We start from the raw sequence: 8,794 nt of genomic DNA on the forward strand, positions 1-8,794 counted from the left end.
GGAGTGGCAGCGGCTCTCAGAAGTAAAGATGGGAAGAGGATCACCAATCCCCCTAATTCTGCACCGACAAATAGTGGAGCAATATCAGAAAGGAGTTCGACAGTGTAAAATTGCAAAGAGTTTGAACATATCATCATCTACAGTGCATAATATCATCAAAAGATTCAGAGAATCTGGAAGAATCTCTGTGCGTAAGGGTCAAGGCCGGAAAACCATACTGGGTGCCCGTGATCTTCGGGCCCTTAGACGGCACTGCATCACATACAGGCATGCTTCTGTATTGGAAATCACAAAATGGGCTCAGGAATATTTCCAGAGAACATTATCTGTGAACACAATTCACCGTGCCATCCGCCGTTGCCAGCTAAAACTCTATAGTTCAAAGAAGAAGCCATATCTAAACATGATCCAGAAGCGCAGACGTCTTCTCTGGGCCAAGGCTCATTTAAAATGGACTGTGGCAAAGTGGAAAACTGTTCTGTGGTCAGACGAATCAAAATGTGAAGTTCTTTATGGAAATCAGGAACGCCGTGTCATTCGGACTAAAGAGGAGAAGGACGACCCGAGTTGTTCTCAGCGCTCAGTTCAGAAGCCTGCATCTCTGATGGTATGGGGTTGCATTAGTGCGTGTGGCATGGGCAGCTTACACATCTGGAAAGACATCATCAATGCTGAAAGGTATATCCAGGTTCTAGAGCAACTTATGCTCCCATCCAGACGACGTCTCTTTCAGGGAAGACCTTGCATTTTCCAACATGACAATGCCAAACCACATACTGCATTAATTACAGCATCAAGGCTGCGTAGAAGAAGGGTCCGGGTACTGAACTGGCCAGCCTGCAGTCCAGATCTTTCACCCATAGAAAACATTTGGCGCATCATAAAACGGAAGATACGACAAAAAAGACCTAAGACAGTTGAGCAACTAGAATCCTATATTAGACAAGAATGGGTTAACATTCCTATCCCTAAACTTGAGCAACTTGTCTCCTCAGTCCCCAGACGTTTACAGACTGTTGTAAAGAGAAAAGGGGATGTCTCACATGGCCTTGTCCCAACTTTTTTGAGATGTGGTGTTGTCATGAAATTTAAAATCACCTAATTTTTCTCTTTAAATGATACATTTTCTCAGTTTAAACATTTGATATGTCATCTATGTTCTATTCTGAATAAAATATGGAATTTTGAAACTTCCACATTATTGCATTCTGTTTTTATTTACAATTTTTACTTTGTCCCAACTTTTTTGGAATCGGGGATGTAGATAGTAATTTTTAATCAATTAAACAGACTTTTCAGAACAGAATTCAGATTATATGCATAAATTAAACTTTGTTTGAATTATATAAATGTGAATATAAATGTTCATTAAAAACAGATCATTAATTAAGTGTCCATCCACATGCGATTCATACCAGTTGCATCTTCAGAGTGGATAGCACTGATGGTCTTTCCTCCGCCATCTGCCAGTGTGCCAAGAGAGTGATCTGCTTGGTTGTCAAAACTTTTATCACTTCGTCTCGGTCGCGGTGTGTCGTCATAAGCAGTCCGAGTAGAAACGAACTAGCGAAACTTTAGTTCTGCTATTATTATTTTTTTTGAGTCTCATTTTATTCTTGTTTTGATGCAACACTGTTGTTTGTTGTATGCATGTTCCATGTTGCTAGAGTAAAGGAGTTCCTCGGTGACGTTTTGCCAGAGACACTGTACATAGTAGAATAAGAATTAGGATTAATGTATGGACTTTGCCTATTTCTCACCACTGCCATAGAAGGTGGTGCGTCAGTTTCCCCAAACGCGGTAGCATTACTCGTAGAAACTATAGATTTCATTTCATGAAGTTCTGTGTGGCTACACTTACGATGTCGGTACCACCCAGCACAATGTGATACCCTCTTGGCAAGATGCCCTGTTTGATCGGTGGCAAAGCAGTGCTAAGACAGCCACAGGAACATCCTGTTGCTGTTGCATGATGGCCATTGGCTCACAAGGAGCTCATTTGCCCTTTGACAAGGCATTGGTTTTCGTCCTGCTGGGTGTCATGCCACCCTCCTCACCAGTATTAACTGGTGGGGAGCTGGTTTAGACACCGACCACCCGTCTGTGCAACAGGTTGTACTGGGTTACATTGCTACCAGTAGCAGGATCCATCAGACCCTGACCTGATGTGATTATTACATGATGATCTGAGAAGCCAACAGGTGATATTGTTGCTGTTTTTGCATCATTTCTGTCGTGTTTGCGAAGATGAATCCTGTCTAGTCTGGCTGTACTTATTCGACCCTCTGCCACTTTGACCCATGTGTATTTCCATCCTGTTGGATGAAAATCTCTTCATAAACCTGTCAATCCGTATTCCTTCAATAAACCAGACAGCGATGAAGCTGACTGGAGGTGTTGTTCCTCTCTGTTCCTGTCTGTTGTAAAATGTGTTGTGCAGTTCCAGTCCCCTCCGAGCACCATCACTGAGTTATTATAGTGTTTGAGAGTATTACTAATTTTTTGGAATAGTTTGACCCGGTCTGAGCCAACACTGAAAGCGTAAACATTTATGAATATAAAATGTGTATTTTTAATTGTGGCCTGCACTATAATAGCTCGACCCTGCTGCACTTCACTGAAGGAAATGTGTGAAGGGCTCACGCTCTGTGAGAAGAGTATTGCTACTCCTGCACTTATGTTAATATCATGGTTAAAGACAACCTGCCCCCTCCAGCTCATCCCCCAGTCCACCTCATCATCACTAGAGCTATGTGTTTCCTTCAAGAACAGAACATGGATATTTTTGGTCCTGCTAAGGTCAGTGATCATAGCTCTCTACCTCTGTTTATATTTAAGGAGCTAATCCTTAAACTTCCCATGAGGAGAACTGAAGAGGAAGAAAGAAACACACGAGTAGAAGAAAAGACACCCTCAGTGCTTTACCCATTTTATTTCCATCTACAGAGAGAAGCTTTTCCCCTTTTTTACTTTCTCAGTTTCATCAGTAATTTTTTAATTGAAAACTCTTTTGCTTGCTCAGTTGCTCTTCACCAACTTCCTCTTCATTTTGACAATCGACGATCAGTTTATCAGCATCGGGGAGGGGGGAGTGTTCACATCCACAGTATGTTTTCCAAAAGTTTCATCCAAAAAATAATTTATTTCGTGCACTATGTCAAGTTGCTGGTCATCCTGTGATACACAATCAGAAAAGGAAATCATCATCTAATGTTTCTTCATCCTGGTCCATCTGACCTTCTGAACCCACTGCTTCTCATCTCATCTCATTATCTCTAGCCGCTTTATCCTTCTACAGGGTCGCAGGCAAGCTGGAGCCCATCCCAGCTGACTACGGGCGAAAGGTGGGGTTCACCCTGGACAAGTCGCCAGGTCATCACAGGGCTGACACATAGACACACAACCATTCACACTCACATTCACACCTACGCTCAATTTAGAGTCACCAGTTAACCTAACCTGCATGTCTTTGGACTGTGGGGGAAACCGGAGCACCCGGAGGAAACCCACGTGGACACGGGGAGAACATGCAAACTCCACACAGAAAGGCCCTCGCCGGCCCCGGGGCTCGAACCCAGGACCTTCTTGCTGTGAGGCGACAGCGCTAACCACTACACCACCGTGCCGCCTAAACCCACTGCTTCTGTCTCTTTAACCTGCTCGGTTTGCTGGGGCGTTTCCCCCTGACTGGGCTGGGGAGTGTTTGGGATAGTGCTTACCTCTCGCTCATCCTCTCTCTCGGCTTCACTTCTGGGTGTTTCCACCGCAGGTGCCCCTTCAGTGCCTGGCTAAGCCATGCCCCCTGGTGTCTCCACCGCAGGTGCCCCCTCAGTGCGAGTCTGAGACCCGGTCTCAGCCCGAGAGGAGCTGCCCTCCCCGGCCTTGGTGTCTAAGCTCCAGTTTCTGTCCGCGGCCTCACTCTCCTCTTGCACTTCTGTCCAACATCTCCACACTCAAAAAACACTATATATTTCCAGAACTAGCATAAACCATGTAATACCCTTCCTCATATTTCACCCTGAATGAGCTCTCTAGTGATGGAGAGTTGAGGAACATGTAGACCTGTCTCTGCAGAGACTGAACATGCTGCATCTTTGGATCTTTACATCTGAGGTGAACAGTTTAAATCTGCTGGTGAGCTTCTCAAAGCGCTGTAACTCTCTCTCCAGCACTTCATTAGGGATGAAGGGAGACGCTCCCTCCTGATATGGTCACTCTGGTGGTTGGTACAGCTAGCGGAGAAACTACAACCAAACTGTCATCTAAAATAACATCACTTTCAACCAAGGAACAAACCAAACGCTCCTCTTTCAAAAAACCCACAACAGCTTTATTCATTCTCCAGCCGTAGAAAATATTTTTATGACCCACTTGTTCACCGACAGCCAGTAAAACATCCTCATCAGTCAAGCGCGGGTCAGCCGCGATCCCGACCCCATGTCTGATTGACAGGGACGGCGAATCCCCACCAGGGAGGGACGCCATCCTGCACACCACCAAACTCCAACCAACTACTCCTCCGTCACTTTCTAATAATCAAAACCAAAATCAAAGGAATATTTTTTTACCTGGTCATGCAAGAAGGGGAAGAAAGGAAAAGCGAAGAAATGCAATCAAATATTTCAAAAAGAACATAAACTCATTCAGTGCTTTCACTCACACACCCAAACTCCCAGCATGCAGTGCAGAGAGAGAGAGACAGAGAGAGCGAGAAAGAAGAAAAAGGAGAGAGAGGGAAAGAGGGGGAGAGAGAGAGACACAGAGAGAGAGAGAGACAATAAATTATTTAAGTACACAAAATTTAATGTACATTCACAGTAATTTTTGAAAAGACACTGTGTGTGTGAGAGAGAGTGAGAGTATGTGTCCATCTGTCCACACATTGATGTTCGTGTTGCATGTCACCCAACAGAGTCTGATGGATGGTGTGATCTTTTCCTCCTCATCTGCCATCTGTCCGTCATCATCCGTCTCCCTTTCTTTCCCTAAAGTCACTCTGACTGCTTCTCAGCTTTATTCCTCATCACTCACCCTGAGCGGCGCACGCACACAATCCATTTATCTGTCTCGCACTTTGTTAAAAGCATCTTTACAGAAATATCTAAACTTCAGATTTGAAATTTCACCATCAGATATTTATTCCTCATGTTATAAAAGTTATAATGATGAAATGTTACAGTGGTGCTTGAAAGTTTGTGAACCCTTTAGAATTTTCTATATTTCTGCATAAATATGACCCAAAACATCATCAGATTTTCACACAAGTCCTAAAAGTAGATAAAGAGAACCCAGTTAAACAAATGAGACCAAAATATTATACTTGGTCATTTATTTATTGAGGAAAATGTTCCAATATTACATATCTGTGAGTGGCAAAAGTATGTGAACCTTTGCGTTCAGTATCTGGTGTGACCCCCTTGTGCAGCAATAACTGCAACTAAACGTTTGCGGTAACTGTTGATCAGTCCTGCACACCGGCTTGGAGGAATTTTAGCCCGTTCCTCCGTACAGAACAGCTTCAACTCTGGGATGTTGGTGGGTTTCCTCACATGAACTGCTCACTTCAGGTCCTTCCACAACATTTCCATTGGATTAAGGTCAGGACTTTGACTTGGCCATTCCAAAACATTCACTTTATTCTTCTTTATCCATTCTTTGGTAGAACGACTTGTGTGCTTAGGGTCGTTGTCTTGCTGCATGACCCGCCTTCTCTTGAGATTCAGTTCATGGATAGATGTCCTGACATTTTCCTTTAGAATTCGTTGGTATAATTCAGAATTCATTGTTCCATCAATGATGGCAAGCCGTCCTGGCCCAGATGCAGCAAAACAGGCCCAAACCATGATACTACCACCACCATGTTTCACAGATGGGATAAGGTTCTTATGCTGGAATGCAGTGTTTTCCTTTCTCCAAACATAACGCTTCTCATTTAAACCAAAAAGTTCTATTTTGGTGTCATCTGTCCACAAAACATTTTTCCAATAGCATTCTGGCTTGTCCATGTGATCTTTAGCAAACTGCAGATGAGCAGCAATGTTCTTTTTGGAGAGCAGTGGCTTTCTCCTTGCAACCCTGCCATGCACACCATTGTTGTTCAGTGTTCTCCTGATGCTGGACTCATGAACATTAACATTAGCCAATGTGAGAGAGGCCTTCAGTTGCTTAGAAATTACCCTGGGGTCCTTTGTGACCTCACCGACTATTACGTGCCTTGCTCTTGGAGTGATCTTTGTTGGTCGACCACTCCTGGGGAGGGTAACAATAGTCTTGAATTTCCTCCATTTGTACACAATCTGTCTGACTGTGGATTGGTGGAGTCCAAACTCTTTAGAGATGGTTTTGTAACCTTTTCCAGCCTGATGAGCATCAACAACGCTTTTTCTGAGGTCCTCAGAAATCTCCTTTGTTCGTGCCATGATACACTTCCACAAACATGTGTTGTGAAGATCAGACTTTGATAGATCCCTGTTCTTTAAATAAAACAGGGTGCCCACTCACACCTGATTGTCATCCCATTGATTGAAAATACCTGACTCTAATTTCACCTTCAAATTAACTGCTAATCCTAGAAGTTCACATACTTTTGCCACTCACAGATATGTAATATTGGATCATTTTCCGCAATAAATAAATGACCAAGTATAACATTTTTGTCTCATTTGTTTAACTGGGTTCTCTTTATCTACTTTTAGGACTTGCGTGAAAATCTGATGATGTTTGAGGTCATATTTATGCAGAAATATAGAAAATTCTAAAGGGTTCGCAAACTTTCAAGCACCACTCTATGTCATGCATCACATGGTGGGCTTTCCCCATTCACGCAAGGCATTGTGGGATACAAATTTGAAACAGGAGAGAAAAATGGAGGACGTGAGTGTGTGAATGAAACGTGAAAGAGCGACTACAGTAATGGAAAGAAAGCGAGAAGAAAAGACGTTATGTTCTATACGAAGGAAAGGAAACGCAGGACCAAACTAATAAATATTGGCGCTCAGCGAGCACCTCGGTGTGATCAGCTGTTCGTTTAGCGACAGAATGATGGAACTATCAGTGCACGCTCAAAGGGAAACCTGTAGATGGCAGTAATGCGACACTGTGGATGCCAGGTGCCGTAAAACCCAAAAGAAGAAGAAGAAGGTAAACCTGCGCATGCGCACACGGACTTCCTCTGTCTGCTTGACTGCGCCAAGCGAGCGATTTCATGCACATTATTGGCTTTAATCCCCTCAAATTAAATAACTTCCCAGCCAGGGTTAACCCTAACCCTGCCAAAGAATGGCCTGATATTTTGTGAGATATCACAGAAAGAAACATATCACAATCACCACATTTCAGAAGGAACTAAATTTCACCAATTTAATGAAATCGAAAGGCCGTCTAGCTTTAAAACACCAAGAGGAAAAATAAAAAAAAATGGTTTGATTATCAGCTGGTGACAGACTGAACTGTGATGTGATCAGGAACAGAAGCTCAGTAAAACACACAGACCGAGAGATTTCACTTTACCAAGTTTGCCTTTTTTTTGCTTTCAGCTCCATCAGCTGAATCAGTGTGACCTGTTCACCTGTGAGTCTCTCACACACACACACAGCTCCAGTGTGACAGGTGTCCCAGTTTGGATGCGGTTACGTGGCCATGTTGTCATAGAAACAAGCACCGGCATGTCAGCACACTCAGACCGACTTTTACATCACACACACGAACACGCCTACATAACTCAACACAAGAGCTCTTCAGTGCCTACATACACACACCCACTCATTTCTCTCTCTCTCTCACACACACACACACACACACACACACACACACACACAGCAGGTGTCACACTCATGAGCATCATCATGTCTGATGCAAGTTCCATAATCAGCTTCTGAAATAACAACTACATCCACAGACAGAAAAACATGATGGTATTTCTCTCTCTCTCTCTCTCTCTCTCACACACACACACACACACACACACACACACACACACACACACGCTTCACTTGTTCATCCAGAAACTAAACTTGTTTCAACCCTTCTGGGGGTCAAAATCACAACCGTTTCTCATGTAATTCTGTGAGAAATATCAGAAAGTGAAAAACGCATGAACTCGAATGAAAAGATAGATAGATAGATAGATAGATAGATAGATAGATAGATAGATAGATAGATAGATAGATAGATAGATAGAATTTGTAGAATGTGTCTGATTCTGAAATAGTTTTTGTGAAATCAGATGATTTCATACAGATGACACACCGCTGTCTGTTATTAAACACATGTACACACACACACACCAGCAGACATTTGTTACCTTTTCTGATGCAGATGAGTTCGTGTACTCCACAGCTCCGCTCCCCACCTACAAAACACACACACACACACACACACAGGTTAATGATGAACCGCAGACGAACACATCACTGAATGGAGATGAAAATGAATAGTGAAGTGAGATTAATGAAGCGCGGTGTAAAGAAAGTCAGGGTCGCACTGGTCATTTATCAGAACTGAATTTCTCTCATCAGCTGTTACAGTGACACTGATCCACACACACACTGATCCACACACACACTGATCCACATCTCTCACACACACACTGATCCACACACACACACACACACTGATCCACACACACACACAGACTGATCCACATCTCTCTGTCACACACACACACACACACACACACACACACACACACACACAGACTGATCCACATCTCTCACACACACACACACACACTGATCCACACTCACACAGACTGATCCACATCTCTCACACACACACACACACTGATCCACACACA

The 8,794-nt window shown here is 43.4% G+C and overlaps 1 protein-coding gene across 1 annotated transcript in view; it reads right to left on the minus strand.

The window, feature by feature from the left end:
• syt14a (synaptotagmin XIVa) overlaps positions 1 to 8,339 on the minus strand; it is a 35,416-nt gene extending 27,077 nt beyond the window's left edge. The window contains exon 1 of the mRNA XM_060925159.1: positions 8,303 to 8,339. The gene's annotated coding sequence lies outside the window, so the exon portion shown is untranslated. The remainder of the gene's footprint in view (positions 1 to 8,302) is intronic.
• Positions 8,340 to 8,794: the final 455 nt, after the last annotated feature.

The sequence above is a fragment of the Neoarius graeffei genome, chromosome 7 (assembly GCF_027579695.1).
Source record: "Neoarius graeffei isolate fNeoGra1 chromosome 7, fNeoGra1.pri, whole genome shotgun sequence".
Classification (NCBI taxonomy): domain Eukaryota; kingdom Metazoa; phylum Chordata; class Actinopteri; order Siluriformes; family Ariidae; genus Neoarius; species Neoarius graeffei.